Source organism: Colossoma macropomum, unplaced genomic scaffold, assembly GCF_904425465.1.
Source record: "Colossoma macropomum unplaced genomic scaffold, Colossoma_macropomum, whole genome shotgun sequence".
In the NCBI taxonomy this organism is placed as follows: Eukaryota; Metazoa; Chordata; class Actinopteri; order Characiformes; family Serrasalmidae; genus Colossoma; species Colossoma macropomum.
The window spans coordinates 18,477,130-18,495,391 of NW_023494790.1; positions in this window are offsets into that span (position 1 = coordinate 18,477,130).

The following is an 18,262-nucleotide window of genomic DNA, read 5'->3' on the forward strand; positions in this document are numbered from 1 at the left end:
AGCCATGCATTTGCCTTCAATTATATATTATATATATTCAATTATATATGACTGCCATATTAAAAGAAGTTGGGTTTGCAAGCCTAGAGGCTACGATGGTATGCTTGTAGTTGAAGTGAAATAGGCAGCTCTATCTTCACTGAGCTTTTCTTCTAGTGTTCCTTGTACATTTCAGACTCAAAGCACTTTTATCCCAACAAACAACTGTAGAAGAACCCCAAGGAGACATCCTCTCTCCACAAAAGTGTAAGGGACTTCAAAGAATCTCAGTCAGCCACCTGATACAGTGCTCCTTACCTCACTAAATGATTTATTCTTCTTTCCTGATCTACATGTGCTGGGATCTCTCAGAGGAATTACACTATTAGAAGTTGGTCTTTGCAACACTTTAGGCAAACTATACTCAGCAAATTAGAAAGATTCAGTGTGAAAAATTAGCTGTGATAGATGATAAAAGTGAGAGAATGCAGAGCATTTTGTTTCTGTTAGATCAACACAGTTTAGAAACTGCTGCAAAACAATCTTAAAATAAAATCTTGTTCCATTAACTTTCATTAGAAGTTGAGAATTTTTTTTTTCCTTCTCCTGAAAGGTCACCATTTCAGAGATAGCAGTATTGTGACAGCGACGATTAACATTCAGTGGGTGTCACTGCCTCAGTGTACTGACACCATTTGTAATTGAAGGGATAGAAGTAAAAATCCAGGCTGTTCTGGTCATAAATACATAGAGAGCTGCTCAGTATTGCCTACGACTCACATACACATACTCACAAATCCTGTCACTTGCTGTCTTCCACAGCTTCTGTCCATGGTGTATGATAGTGGCTGTCACACTACTGCCCGGCATGAAGTGGGCGGGTCTGCAGTGATTGATAGGATGGGGATAATGCATGATTGGCTCTGTGACTAATGATCACGGTGAGTGAGAGTGACACAGTAGGAGAAACATGAAGTCAGGAAGTGATTATGGCAGGCAAAAACAAATGACAGCCGCTCTGACATCTCTCCCAGTGCCCGACGACATGAGACAGAATGATGGGGAAAGCCACTGAGGTAGAGCCTCACTGCCTTGCTGCTGAGATGAGCAATGTGCTTTATACTCGCAACCAGCACTGCAAACTGTGAAGCCTTTTATGTTGACGACAGCTCCACAAAACAGTTTCAGAGTTCTCACTCCGTGAGCACTCCTGAAAATAAAGGCTACTAAATGGGTCTTGGTTTGGGCATATAGTGCTTGGCGAAACCTTTTACTGGTGTAGGACCTTTAGATTATGCTGAGGTTCTTTTAAAGTGGTTCCTCACACTGTTTATATATCTCATTTACAAAAATTACTTTTTAAAAACATTTTCTGAAAGGTTCTTTAAGGAATCAAATATGGTTCCCCAAAAAATCCCTTTGGTTTTGAAAGGAAACGAAACCTCATATCTCCAAAAAGGTGACTTTATATGAGAAGGCAAAAACATACTTAACTTTGAATGGTAATTAAAGGCCCAAAATTTTGGACTGTTTTCATTGGTCCACTCATCATGAAGATTTTAGGCACTATGAAGAGCAACTGGCATTTTAAAATCGATAACCTACATATTTCTTGTTATTTTTTCTCCAGTCCACTTATGCCCTTTATGTTGTCGTATTGTATATACCAAAAACAGCTGTGATTTAGTTTTACAGGACCATATTCAACCTCTCTTTGTTCCTCTATTTTTTAAAGTCAATGTGAATTGGAAATCATAACACATTTTCCTTACGTACCATGGCATGTTTGTGAGTGAAACATAGTATCAGGAAGGGTTTATGAGCTCACTAAGGGTTTCGTTTAATGAAAGGTGGGGTGACGGGAGGGGGAAGTGAATTGTGATTCTATTGGTAAGTATTATTGGTCACAATTTATTTTGATGGTCATCTATAGATGGTCTACAGACACTTCAATTCATATTTTCTGGTGATGCTGGTGGTTGATGATCAACATTATATGATATATGTGACTTCAGGCTGTTCTGTATTGTGCCATGTTTAAAAAAACAGGCTGAAACTCTCCTCATAACTTCAACATGACAGGATAGGGCGAAGCTGCTGTAGGCTGGATAGGTTAATATATGTAAATGCATTGCTTTTCAACACATCACAAAAGCAGAACTGTGACAAGGATCACAGAGGAACTTTTGGGGAAACAGTTAATCTTTGGAATCCAACTTACTGCAAGCACTACAGCCCAGTCATCGTCCCCACCTATTTTCATTTTATGGACTAAATAGCAGCCTGAAAGTACAGACCTGTGGGGCTGATCTAGTTTAAACAAGACAAAGACTTTGTTTAAGACTATGTTCATGGATTGTTTTTCTATATATATAGAGAGAGAGACTGTAATTTGGTTTTACATGATATGGACATGTAACAGTTGACACGCCTGAATTAATGCATACACTGGTAAATCTTGCATCCTTATGTATCTCTCATGCACCAGCAGACCTGTCCTTCTGAGATGATTATTACCAAAACACTTTCATGGACAGAGGCACGCACCGATCAAAAGGTTACGGCTGATGTGAAGGCCAATTTATTCTGTGACGCTAGCTGAAAGACACCCTTGGCTTCTCATCTGTCAAGCTGTTTTCAAAATGTCAGTCTAGTTCTTCAGTCAATCACCGCCAACTGGAGAGGTGTCCCACATGCCAGACTGGCAGCTATGCTTTGTGAATAAAAACAGCTCTGCGGCTTTTTGACTCGCTAACCTCTCACTGCCTGATGGGAGAGTGTTTATTCAAATCTAGCGCACAGCTACGCATTTCATTGTGTGCAGGACTGAATGCAGGACATGATTGCTGCTTCAGATATTTGACAGATTTGGCACTACTCCTGGATCCGCTCCCAGAGATCTGTAGCGTAACACACATTCAGAATACTATCAAACAGTGAGGCATTCTCCTCAGCCAATAGTCTCACACGTCCTGTGCCTTAATTTTCCTCTCTCATGTATTTCCATTCGATAGCAGATTTCCACTTTGAACTGCATGCACGACTTCTCGTGAGCTCTGAAGTCTGCAGCTATTATCAGACATGGCAGCTCATCCAGATCCTGCCACTCATATTCCATCCAGAGAAATGTCAGAGGGCTGCAGTGTCCACTGGGGTCAGCGCACAGGTGAACAGATGGCCCAGGGACCTCAGTGGGGTCACCAGCACCGGAAATAGGAATGGTCACATGCTGACCGTTGGAGCACCTGAGTGAAATTCAGGACAGAAATCAATAAATGTCATTATTTTTGAAATGGCATGTACACATAGGGAGAACAGATTTATTTTAAAATTTCATCTTTTGTATAAACATTACCAGTGATTTTTAGCTAGAAATAACCCTTATGCTCATGGATATCAGTGTCAGTGGATGTCAGTATTCTACTTACCTTTACATTCTATTGTAATTTTATAATTATTAAAATGTTAATGCTGCTCTGAAAATAGTGCATGCTGACTCATGGAGCACCTGAAAGTCTGAAAAGAAACTAAAACATTCTTATCTTGCAATGTTATCTACATAAGGGGATCTCAAATTTCATGATTTGTTTAGGCATTATTGGTAAAGTATGAGTAGAAATAATACTTTGGGTGCTTTCAGATGATAAATGTTTTGCTTTTTGTGAATAACCAAAATGTCAGAAAGCACCCTTCATTTATTTAATTCCTAGTCAAAATGACCATTAATTACATGTTATTCATATTTTAGGAGATATTTTGGAGATAACAACATATTAGAAAAGACTGGAAGCTGTAATAATGGCAAAGGGTGGACACTCTAAATACTGAAAAATGATATTATATTTAGATTATGATGATTCTTTGTCATTTTTATGCTCTTAAAAAGATGTTTTTTTAGTTCTTCAAGGGTTCTTTAGTAAAGACAGTGGATCTGTATAGCACCATGAACAATTTGCATGCTTAAATGGTTCTTTGCATTGTGAAATAGTTTTCAGATTAATGGAGAATGTGTTGTATGTGGTTCTATATAGAACCTTTTTGAAAAGGGTTCTATATAACACCAAAAAGGGTTCTGCTACTGTTATAATGTCAAGCTTGTAACAATAGGAGAATACGTTTTGGTGCTACATAGAACAATTTTCAAAAAAGTTATATACAAATAGTTCTTTTAGTGTTCCGTGTCTTTTTTAGGAGTGTACATGTTTTCTGCTTTTTTGTGAAAAAACAATCAGGGTCAATCACAGTAATCATTGTGGTCTCTGACTTTTGCACAGAATTGTACATTTACTATATACTACAACTAGGTATACATAAAAATGTTAATGTTGTTGTTAAAATCAGTACAGTCTCTCAATGTGTTGAAATTCTAAAATATATATAATATTCTAAAGCATGCCGTCATTGTACAACACATTACTTTCAATAACTTCACCAGAGAGACAGCAGACTTTGGCACCTTGCATGAGCTACAAGCAGCCTGTGCCTCAGGCAACTTCCCTCAGTTTACCTATAGAGACAGTAGGAGACACGATGAGATAAAAAGGGAATATTAGATGTAAAAGAGCAGCTAATGACAAAGATGAAAAGCAAACAAGGCTGGAAGAGACAGGCAATAAGAAGAAGATGGAATTCTGTGCTGATATGCTAGTGCAGAAAGCTCTTTCATGCACCTACAGTATAAGCCTTCTAATAACAAACTTTTTTTTGCCCTGTAGATAAAAGAGAAGAAAGAAATGCCTTCTTCCACCACACAGGCACCTCTGAGATTTCTGTTTGTAATTAGAGGTGTAGAATGGCACAGTGGCCCTGCTGGATCATTAATGTGATATAATACAGAAAGCAATGAGGATTTATTGCCAAATTATGTGTATCTGCAAGTGCACCATTTGCTGTGATTGTTTTTCTGTAAATGCTTTTACTGCAAGGATAAGTATTTTGTAGAGCAGTAATTATAACACTACTCAGGATGAGAAACACTCACATTACGCTGTAACCACAGCCTCATCTGCTCACAGCTGGGAGCCTGTTCACATTTTCCACAACAACATGACGTGAAACATCGGTGTTATGGAAGTATGTCATTAACTTAAACCGTTATTTTGAAGAGGTATTGTGTCCACTCGCCGCTCAAAATGATATTTGTGTTGAGAGCAGTGTCATTACAGTAAAACAGAGGGACAGTATGGATTGCCTGCTGAAACGCTATCTCTTCAATGTGTACTGAATGACTTTACTTCGTACCAAGGTGTGATGGTTCCATCTTAACCTGCATTAGAGGTGGAGAATCACATACAGAAAGCTATGAGTTTCCTGCAGGGTTTACTGATTGCACTGATATTGCTAACATATAAAGACCATTCAAGATGATAACAGTAACTAAGGTTTGAGATGGAATAGCTTACCCTTTATGTATTCACAATAGAACAAAAGAAAAGAAACCAATAACAGCAATAAAACAACGATGACCAATAATAAAAATAATATTATATATTATTATACTACTGCACATTCCATTTGTCAAGAAGATGAAAATAACAGCAGTCTTCACTACTATAACCAATGCAGCCATCTTAGGTGCTGATAGAAGGGTGCAGAGGAAACATTTACAAACAGAATGACAGAGACGGATAGAGAGACAGATCAGACGACTAAAAGAGCAACAGAAAAGATGCAGCTAAGAGACAAAAAAAATAAGCCACATCACTTTCACAGTGTCTGAAATGCCTAATACCACAGTGTTTTCAAAAGGGTAATTCCACCAATGTTTCAAAGTTTCTGAATAATCATATGACTGAGGTGTAATCAAAGTCATTCAAAATTGTTTGATGCTGCTCTGTTCTAAAGAATTTAACCAAGACAGAGTTGTTCACAGTGGTGGTGATAGGAACCAGACGTCTGAAAAGTTTAATGCCTCTAAAATCTACCTCACAGAAAGTTATTACAGAAAACTGTTACAAATATGTTTCTGCTGTCTGAGTCTGTGTTTTATGATAATTTTGAGATAACGGTTTGACCCAAAATGTATTTTTTATTCACACTCATGGTGGAGAGATAGATGGAGGTTGCCAAATATAATGGCTATTTTTGTGTTACGGCTATATTAGACATTGAGACCCCTGACATTGAGGCTCCTATCACCTCCATTATAAAGATATTTGAGCTAGTAAGCTTTCCTAAAAAAGCTACCATTTCATATCAAACCACTGAATGAATTTGTTTACATCTTAATGACTGAACTATGCAGAAATGGGCTATTTTACAATATGCCTATTTTATATCAAACCTGGAAAAGCTTAGCACAAAGAACCACTGAGTTACAGCGGCTGAGACAAAGAAGTGTTACAACTCCCTCCAGCCTCCCCTATAGAAATGCTGACACAGCAAAAATGGTATGGGTAGGTGGTAAAAAGTGTTCAGTAAAGTGCTTACTTACTTAGGTGGAATAGATAGATAATAAAAAATGTATGTTTAATAGGTGCTTTTAACAAGAACAGTAGGTATTGATTGAATATAACTCATCTGTTATGTAAGAAATTAATTGATGTAGTTGGTATAACCACAGGAAAATAAATAAAAGTTAAACACTGCCGTGTTAATCTGTGCTCATTAAATAAACAATATTAATCTTCCCAAACTCACGACACAGCACCAGCCTCAAGGCCACTCTTACACCAACCTAGAGACTTCTTGCAAAAGACAGTGGCACAAAATAAACGCTCTGGTGAGGAAAACAGGATTAACCTTTACATTTCACTGCTCTTATTACACTGAAACACATTAAGCATTTAAAAATTATCTACAATTTGCATCAACATCTCATAGGTAGAGATTACATTAACGGCTCTTGTTTTGTAATGTAGAGAAACTTGATTAATCAACATTAAATGTCTGTAACTTCTAACTAGTAGAGGGTGATATACTGATTCACCCAGTTTACTGGTTGAATGTCTTCTTAAGATTTTAGTTTTGACATTACTGTTTACCGGTATACACATTAATGCAGATAACGCGACGCATAAACAGGGCAAAACACACTAATTCCGTCACCTCAAGAGGCTCTGTAGCTTCTTAGCTAAAACTAATAGTGTGGACGGCTTGTGATATTGACTCCAGCAGCGTTTGACGGTCGTAGTTTAAAGCTTGAGTGTAAGAGATGCACATAGGAGACAAATGACTTTCATACACATAAAACAACTTTTAGCACCATTTATATATATATTTTTAAAGGTAAAAGGACATCCAGAACAATATGCCATTGTTAATCTATAAAAAAAGGTTTAGCCCAGTTAAGCATCCAAAATGGTTTTATCTAAAAAAAAATACATATCTATATATAAATACAATATACCATGATATATGCTGAAACTGTCAGTAATCTTAATAATTTTGTGACATCATTTTTTAGCCATACTGCCCACTACTACTTCTAATTTATAGTACACAATATTTGATGGATGCATCATTGGTTAAATAGCTAAGAAGCAACTAGCCATTTAAATCAAAAGACTTTTGTGACACAATTGTTTGCAAAACTTTGGGCACCCCTAAGTGAAAATATGTTAACTCATTCTCTATGGAGAGCACAGTTCTGCACATTTTAATGCACAATTATTGTTTATTTACCGAATTTAACATATTGGAGAAAAATGAAACATAAAATGTGGCCTGTGCAAAACGTATTTTATGTTTTGTATTTCCCAATATGTTAAAAGTTGTGCACTAAAATATGTCATATTTAATTTTGTTCCTTGAGGGTGTGTTAACTTATTTTCACTTAGAAAATCAACAAAATGGGTGATTTGACCGGGAGTGTTCAAACTTTTGCATCACTCATGCTATCAGAAAACCAGGAATACCCATGTCTGTTATAAAAGGAACACATTTCAAGTATTATATAACTTGCTTTTCTTAAATTGATTTGCTGTGGCGCTAGGAATCAAGTTAAGTGATGTTGCGTGCACCCATGTAATTAACCCCAGTGCAGTGATGAATTAGCACCTGTGTTCAGAACAGTGTACACTTTCTGATGTGCTATACAACACATGAGTGGTGTAACAACACCTTCAGTGTTAAAATTTTAAAACTTAAAATGGTGAAAAATACCAACACTTCATAAAGTGTAACTTTAACTCATATTGGTGTGGACCTAAATCCACTCTGATAAAGTGTTAAATTTAACACCCACAGTGTAGATTTAATACCGGCAAATTTGCTGTGTAAAATATAAAAATGTACTAAAGATTATTAAGAGGGCACTTCATATTTCTTCATACATGATGTTACATTCCTTATAAGCTGCATTCCTTATCTGCTGAGAAACCTTACTCATGCTGTCCAAAAAAAGTTCTATTTTAAACTTTCATTTCTGTATCTCTTTGGTGCAGAGCCTCTCAGGAGCAAGTCTCAGGCATTACTAGTTAAAATGAAACATTTCCCATCCTTGTACAGGAATATAAATAAGTGTTTCCGTACTTAAAGGTGTAGTCAACAATTCTGGAGAAAGATTGCTGATATTTGAACTCAACATCAAAATAAATACACCCCTCCCTTCAGTGCTCCTTCAGAAGCTTGGCCATAAAACCCTTCCCAAACATCATCATAATCTTAAACTGCTTGATCCAGCTATGGTCACTGTAGCAGTAGGGAGAGCAGAGAATCCTAAACCACTAGAGACCACTTCCTCCAGCTCATTCCAGGGATCCCAAGCTGCTCCCAGGCCAACTTGGAGATACAGTCCTTTCAGCGGGTCCTAGAATGACCTCGGGATCTCGTCCCAGTAAGCTGTGCCTCCACCAGGAGGTGGCCAGGAGACATAATTGGATGCCTGAACCACCTCAACTCGCTCCTCTCATTGCAGAGGAGTAGCGGCTCTACTTTGAGCTCCTCTCAGAACATCCACAAAAAGCAGAGATGCCACCCTCTGGCCCCCACACATAATGCCCTCCTGACCTTCGCTACACATTGACACTGTGTCTATGAATATCATGAACAGGAGTGGAGACAAGGCACAACCTTGGCGGAGTCCAACACTCACAAGAATGAGTCTGCCTTATTGCAGAGTATACAGACACAACTCTCACTCCGGGAGTGCAGAGACTGGCACCCCATACTCCCGGAGGACCTCCCACAGAATGTTTCAAGTCCACAAAACAAACAAGACTGGGTTGGCAATCTCCCCATGCCCCTCAACCATCTGCGTGAGGGTGAAGAGCTGGTCCATTGTTCCACAGCTGGGATGGAATCCACATTGTTCCTCCTCAATCCGAGGTCCAACTATTGGTCGTAGTCTCCTTTCCAGCACCTTGGCATAAATCTTCCCAGAGAGACTGAGCAGTGTGATACACCGGTAATTGGCACACATTCTGTGGTTCCCTTTCTTAAAAATGGACCACCACCCTGGTCTGCTAGTCAAAGGGTACTGTTCCCAAGGTCCATGCAACATTGCAGAGGCATGTCAGCCCTGACAGCCCCACAACATCCAGAGCCTTAAGCATTTCCTGGCAAATTTCATCCACCCCTGGGGCTTTGCCACCAAGGAGCTTGCCATCTACCTCAGTCACCTCCACCAGGGAAATGGAGTTTGACATGCCAGAAGCCTCTGGCCCTGACTCCAGTGAGGGAGGCATGTCTCTTGAGTTAGGTGTGGAAGTGCTCCTTCCACTGACTGACAAATTTCCTCATTCGATGTCAGAGTTTTGCCACCCCTGCTGAGTACAGCTTGATCAAAGCCACTCTAACCACTCCTGAATCACCAGACAGTTGTCCAGAATCTCCTTGAAGCCAGCTGAAAGTCTTTTTCCATGGCCATGTTCTAGATTTTGGTTGAGCCACCGCTGCCGCTGCTGCCTTTTCCACCTGTCGGTACCTATATGTCAAGCTGGGAGTCCTCCAGGCCATCCTTTGCAAACAAAGTACAGACAAAAACCATGATGAACAACATAAGGGAACTAATGTTAGCTTGTGACTTTGCAAATTGACACTACAATTGCTGCTGCAAAGCTAACCAGTTGGGATTACCTACATTAGCAAATGAAACAAAACAATTTTGACCTATTGGTTCTATGAAGCAGCAAAAATAATTTAATTTTACCTGTCAAACAGAAACAGAGCAACCTCCTTATCTCTTTTCATGCCTTTCAATTCTCAATGAAGCTGAAGTCAGCTTGTTTTTGCCAGCTTCCTTCTTGTTACACCTTAAATGGTGCAGCAGTTACATTCTGGCATATAAAGAATAGCAAGCCAACATCCAGGAAGCTGAGTAGGAAGTCAATTTCAGCCTTGTCAACTCTCTGAGCTCTCTCCATCATTAAAATGCCTCATTGATATTAACACGGGTCTTCACAATTGCCTGATCTAAGAACATCTTTCTCAATCTTGGTTCTTCAGACCTTCTTCTCTTTGGCTGTTTCTTATCTATCTCTCCTTGACAATGTGTGGAGTTCAGCATGTAGCATGTATATGTGCCAGATATACAGTCTCTCCTTCCCCTCCCCTTCGCCCTGTCCTGTGCACAAGCACGAACACCCCTACTGAAGATTGGCTGGAATAGTTTTGTATTGTTCGGTCCCAACCACTTTCTTTGTTTGCCATTTACAGAGCCAGGGTGTGTACAAACACCAGATTTTTTCCAGCACACAGAGCTAGAACAGAGAGCTTAGTGGACCATGAGGAGATATTTCCTGAATTGGACAAAAAGTGTATTGGATTAACATCGCTTACTGCACGTTTAAGGCCAAGGCTGTTGCTTTTCCAAGTTGTATCAGGATAAAGGACAGACCTTCTCCCACTCAGGCCAGAGTTGTTGACATCAGGGCAAAAAATAAAGGAGAATGCAAAGCCACTAGAGAGTTGCTGTTTGTGATTCAGAAATTGCATTTTAGTACCTAAAGTCGTGAATTGGTCAATTAGTTTGAGAGCATCTGTTTTATGCCAAAGTGATACTCTTCAAATATATGTGTCACATTTGACAAACTCTTAGCTTCGAACCAATCATTAATCATTAAAAGGGTACAATATTGCACCATTGCATTGCGCGTACATCTGTCCGCAAAACAAGTTTCATTCATAATATCAGTCTGGTAGGTACATTTATGGAAAGATGACTCTGAAATAGATTATTAACACACTGCATTAAAAAAAGGCTGATACATTATTATATTTATGCAGTCTTGCAAAGGGTCAGTATTATCTGTATGATTTTTCTCTATGGGAATTCTAAAGTAGGTCTGTGCACAGCTGGTCCTCATGAGTAATTTTAGCAATGTTTCTAAAGTAAGGAAGCTGACAGCTTGCAGGGCTACTAACCACTTTCCAATTACTCCCAGTCTTGCAGCAGCAGAAGAAGCTTTTTTCTACATAAAAAAAAATAATCTCTAGTGCACATTATTTTCTTCTTTTTGCTTTCCTTTCAAGGACAGAAAAGCAAAGAGATTTAGACATTACAAGGTAACATGATTCATGCAATTATCATTGTGTGAGAACAGACTTGAAAAGGTGCAGAAAAAGGCCTTGGGCTGTGCGCAGGAGACTAGAGGCAAGCCCAAACACAAAATGTATTAGCATGGCCTTCCATAGCTGAGAAGCTGAAGTGTGAGGAACCTTTAGGCCAAGCTGGAGCACTTCTATTGGCTGGAGGAGAAGAGAAGATTGGCGTACCGCTAGCTTCATCGACATGCTAGTTCTGCAAGAGCACTGAAACTTCTTATGTCCTCTATCCAAGACCCACAGTCACGGTTCCAGTGAAAGGAACCACTCAGATAAGGACGTCAACTCCACTCGAGTGCACTTGGTCGCAGCCATGTCTGAAATATGACTCTGCAGCCTGTAATAACACAATACAGAGAGCATTCAATTACAACACTGCCTTTGCCAAGGTCCTTCTCCAGGGTGCAGGGGTGCAGTATATACAGCAGGCTGCCTATATCTGTTCCTCCTGGGCTGAATTATGGCCCCCCACCCAGAACACTGCAGCACAGATGAGCTTCACACTTATTCTCACCCCCCTCCCCACCCACCAGTACCATCACCACCAACTGCAGTGCCCATGCCCAAACGCAGAGATAGCAGCCATCTCGCATTTAATTAAAAATACACAATTATTTCATAATGATTTATAGAGCTGTCGTCAAGCGGGGAAGGAGATAGAGGGAAGGAAGAAAACTTCTCATTTTTTTCCTGTTGTTTTGACAGGTAAGGCAAAGCAAAGTCAATTGTTTTTTTTTTTCCCTCCCTCTCCTTGTAATCTGCAAAGGCTCTTGAAGACTTCAACAAAGTGGTGCACCACATCACTACACGACCTGTTATTTGCAGTCATTGAGGTATGGAGAGAGAAAAAAAAGCATTCCATACTCAGAGCTGGGGAGGAAAGATAAGACAAGCTTGTCAGAGTGCCCCTGAGCAGATGGCGAGTCAAAGAACATAATTATACAGAAACAGGAGTTAGTGCAGTTAATTAGAGTCAGCGCTCATATCTAATACTGTGTGAAAATGTTAATATGGATGCTGGGGTATATTCACTACTCCAGCCTGCCTGAATACTCATTTCATTCTCACTCTTATGTTAGCCTCTGACAGATGTGATGTGTTCACCCAGGGACTTCAAGGAATGGAGCTGAAAGTGAGTGTTTGGGACTTTGTGCCCAAGGCCAGCATGAGTGATCACTTTAGCAATAAACACTCTTTTCTGCCTCTGTTTCAGTGTGAACAGCAACGACTCAAAGACGGAAACACTTAAGTAGTAGAAACATGGGTATGGTAGTGCAGATGAGAAAGTAGGACTAAAGATGTGATGTGGCTGTGCTAGTGCACTATATGTATGCACACATCAACTCAGTCCCATAACTCAAATTACATGACATGAATGTATTTTACATATTATCAGCACTGTCATTTTAAAACCAATTTTTACAGGATTTGAAGACACTAGCTGCCTTTTACACTGCACAAGCACTTCAAGATGAATAGACCAATAGAAATTGACCAAATTCACTCTTTCTGCTAATCTAAAGTTACCATTTTAAAGGTTGTGTTACGACAGCAAGCATTGTGTTTATATACCAAATCAGCAAGTTTTCTAAAACAAAAAGATGCTATTTCAATCCATCACTCTTACTATACTGTATGTACAGCAGGCTTTCAAGCAAACTTGAAAATTCTTAATTTAATTTGAATGAAAAGTACTTCAGCAGGCTGTTCTATGACATTTTCTGATGATTTGAAGGAAAATAAAGCAGCATTTTCACAAATATAAACCAATTGACTTGAATATTGACGGTTTTGCTTTACTTGAGAAAGTCTGTTTTCAAGAAGAATATGCACTAGGTATTATACACCATGTGGAGACATTTTTCAACTAATTTAAGTGTTTTTTTTTGTGAAAATTAAAGCAATTCAAAAATGCACCAAAACACTCATAATGGTAAGGTACATACTCGGTCAATTTGTTGCCAAAATGCAAGGTGATTTTCATGCTTAATTGGGATGAAAATACTTCAGCAGGCTGTTCTATGTCATTTTCCAATGATTTGAAGGAAAATAAAACTACATTTTCAGGATATAAAGTGATAACTTTGGTGACCATTTTGCTGTGCAAATGAAAGTCTGTTTACATTAAGAATTTGCAATAAACTGAACCTAATACACCATGTGTATTATATGGAGACACTGTCCAACTGATCTGCAGTGTTATTTATGAAAAGAAAGGAAGGCTGTTGGCTCTTGTATTTTGACAAAAATGCAAAGTTTATTCCTAATTCCTTAAATCCTAAGAACCTATATGTAACACCACACTTTCTTGCTCTTAAAATTACATAACTTACACATTGATTTCACAGTAGTTAATGAAAAACATATAGTAGTTTTAGAATAATGCGCTTTAAGGTTAAGAACTGAACATTAAGTCTAGTTTACATTCATTAGACTAAATTTAATTTGAAGTAGACATATTGCTTTTGTTGTTGCTTGTCATGTTGTTATTTTTATGCAATTGATTTGAGATCACCTAACTGATAAAAGATCAGAGGAGTGGAACAGCACATATGGAACCATATGGATTAAAGGAAAACATGTTTGGGTGACTTCATCTTTGGGGATGGACTACATTTGCATTTAACCCACCAGATCACCACTCTGTAACCTAAATGATCCCTAAATTAGCCCAAAAGTCACTTTTCGAAATCACCATGCTTTCCATTGTAAAACATAACTAGAAAGAGCCAGTTAAGTATTTTAGGTATTGAAATATTGTCTGTATGCTACACTGAAGTATGATTTTGGTTATACATATTGTCACAGTTACAACAGCTTGTATCTTCAAACAAGTAACTTTACAGTAGAGGCAAAAACAATCTTCACTTTAAATATAAGTTAATGTAAGAAGATTTTGTTGTAATTCATTTTAGACCATTTCTATTGGTCCGTTCCTCATGAAATTTTGCTACAATATTAACATGTGCTGACAATTTAAAAACTGTCTAACAAAATAAAATATGTGTTCTGACAGCAGCGATATGTCACTGTTATGCATATTCGTGGTTTAATCTGTCTTAAAATATAATTTGCAGCTCACTGGGCAAAAATGTTATGGTAGGTGAAGCTTATCTTTCAAGCATGGGGTAAACTGAATCAGAGTAAAGTGTTAAATGTGCGGTATTTACTCACATATCACTCTAAAAACAAACAAACAAACAAACAAGTAAATGTCACACAAATTTTAAACAGTATCATCACTTGAATTGTAAGAACAGTAGAAAACCAAATTAAAAAAAGAATAAATTCTCTGAAGCTAATATTTTTATGTACTGTATGAACAGCCATGAATGCTCAGATCTTACTAGAATAATTTCACAGCTGGAAATGACACTGGAGAGTATCTGAAATATCATTTTTCAGTCACATCACTTTCCTGTGGATTTACAACCCCAAGCCCCAAATGATCAAACTGTGGATTTGGAAGAACACGTTACAGATGAATCCCTTAAATGGTCAGGGCCCATGGGCAGACCCAAAGTTTTATTACACACTTCTATAACCTAAGGACAGCTCAGCCAGTTTGCACTGACACCCCTAACGTTACTGAATAATAAGCCTCAGTATTTAACAAGTCTGTGATTTTAAGGGGTTAGATTAGAACTGAGATAGGGCCTAAATTACCCCAAGAGTGGTAAACTTAGGGTGCTATAAAGTCCAGAACATCTGCTTTCTGTTTACAAATCTAGAAATAGGTCAGCAGGTTCTGTATTACTGGGTCAGGAAAAACAACAAATGGAACTGCCTGAAAAATTTAGAAGGGCTAAATCTTGAAGTATTAAGAATATTTAGTCAAGAATAAGGCAGACTTGTCTATCAATATAAACATGTATAAGATACACATATACAAATGGGATAATCTCATTTAGTAATAAAATGAACATAGTAAACCCTTGAAAGACTCTAGAGATGACAGTAAGTCTGTGAACACTGGCAAAGCCCTTTGAAATCACTGACGCATCACTTAAGCCAGTGGGGGACCTCAAATGTAACAGATGGACTAAACAGACATCATGCAGTAGTATAAAAAACAGAATAACAAACCTAGGTCATCTGGAGGTTGTTGTCCCTTCAGAGGAGTAACAGCTTTCTACACACTGCACCCAGGTGTCCTCAAAGCAGGCTACTGATTATTCCCCTTTTTCTCACCACAACACTGCTGTTACTGAGTAGTAAAAATGACCATGATTGTAAAACTCCAAGCAATGATTATTCTTTATGCAATACTAAATGACTTAATCTTGTATTATGGTGAAATTGTTCAAAACGTCCATTATAAGCATGTTCAGATTTTTTTCTGTTCCTCGTTTCCTGGAGCTTACTGTCCTTCATGTGAGAAAGACATGATTTGTCTATTTCAAGAATCCCTTTCCAAGAAATTCAATTGTGATTTGACTGTTATTACATGTTCAGAAATTGTACATGTGGACAAAATGAATCAACAATGAAGGCCATATGTGCTGTGACACCTGAAAAAAAATATTTTTTTTAGTTCTAACAAATTTTTTGTAGAAAGATTTGTATTTTTTTTCTCTTTTATGTATGGAATTGTTGGCTACGGTTGCTATAGAGCATGAAAACCTGATTTTATCTCTCTTATACATGTTGCTCAGCTCTATAGTGAATCTGACCTCCATTTATCAAATTCTGCATCTGCTTTTGGACAACACCACTGCTAGATGCCAGCACGGATAACTGTTTACATTTTCCATAGCTGAAATAGGCAGTGTGGGAGATAAGATCACAAGTGCACATATGGCAAACAGAGATGTTCATGTTTATTTCTGTATCGTGACAAAAAGCTATTTTAAAAGTGCAAGGTAAGCTCGACCTGACATAAATAGAAAATATAGCCAGAATACATATAAAGCAGGGTGACATTTGTAATTCCTTTGCTTCATCAGAAAACAAGACAGCAGTTGACATTATAACATGGTAATGAATGTTTAACAGGTACAGCAGAGAGTTCAAGGCAGCAGAAAGAATCAGCGTATTGGTGGAGGAACCATATCTTTCAGAGATTCTATAGCTAAATGAGAGATTTTGCACTTTTGAGGGTGAAATGTTACATGACTGAGTCATATGACAACTAGATAAAACTGTGTTTGAAACAAAATGCTTCTTGACATGGAAACTAGAACAAATTGAATGTGACATTGCTGAATCAGAAGCAATTGTAGAGTTGGAAATAAAATGTGGATTCACTCCTTCACAGATCATGTACATCAAAAGGCATTGGGTTGTACAGAGATAGACCTGCAACATGCAATCAACTGCCTTTCTAGACTATTTCTGGCACTGAAAACAGCAGTTTTCTCATGATAGAAGGAAAGAAGATTGTGCAGCTGGAAACAAATGAGCAGAAACAAACATTAAAATCTTCCTTACCCATACAACACAAAGTCTACACCACTAAAAATACTCCAACAGGCCTTTATCTTCTAGATACTGAGTAGGAAAATGTTGCCATGGATATTGTGAGACATTTTTAACTTGAACCAGCTAATTGCAAGTAAATGGTCACTGTGGTCAGCTATGTTATCAAATGGTCTGCAGTGAACATAATTGCTGACTTTTAAGAAAATTGAGCTTAATTTGTTGTTTTTACAATTAAATCTGCTTCATCAAAAACATATTTGACCAAACCTTCAAGTACAGAACTTACCAGAGCTTTCACTGGATGGAAATGCTGCAAAAAGTGAAATGAAAAAGATCAACACACATGGACACTCATAGAGGGGCAAAGCAACTGCAAGATAGGCTCACAACAACATGTGCTAGTTCTTAGTTATTCTTGGCATTTAAATGTAAGAGGCAGTTAACAAAATGATAAATGGCACAAAGCACAGACTCCTTCTTTTCAGTGAGTTGGAAAATGTAGTATTACATCCAATATGTTGCAGATTCTTCTTGGAAACAGATCTTCAGTGCCACTAATATGTCTGCTAATATAGGTCTTATTTTCCTCATCAAATCATTGGAAAATGTTTTAGGACAGTCAGTTAAATCATCCTTCATCCAAATGAAGTTTGAAAGTCACCTTACAACTTTGCATCAAAATTGCCAAAATATGTAAGGTTTTTAAATTGTCTTTGTTTTCATGTAAGACACTTAATTCAAAACTTTTGAAAATATCCTCACATGGTGAATTATAGTAAATATATTTCAAATTCCTCTTGGAAATAAACTTTCATTAGTACAACAAAACCATCACTACTTCTGTAGTTTAAATAATACAGCTTTATTTTCCTTCAAATCAGTTGGACAATTTCTCCACATGGTGTACCATATTCAACGTAATGCCAATTCTTCTTGCACACTTTCATGAGCACAGCAAACTGGTCATTACCAATTGATGTTGGTTTATATTTATGACAATGCAGCTTTATTTTCCTTCAAATAATTGGAAAATGTCATAGAAAAGCCTGCTGAAGCATTTTTCATCCAATTTAAGCATGAAAATCTCCTTGCATTTTTGCACCAAAATAGACAATGTTTCCACATTGTTTATAATTTCCAATGTACTGTAAATTCCTCTTGGAATCAGCCTTCCACTATTAGCAAAAGCACCACTACTACGGCCATACATTTATATTTGTGCAAGTACAGCTTTATTTTCCTTCACTGGAAATCACTGGAAGATGTTATATAACAGCCTGCTGAAGCATTTTTAATCCAAACTAAACATATAAATGTAAGATCTTATATATAAATAAATGTAAATGTGTAAGACTGTGTAAGCCCTGCCATCGTTGGT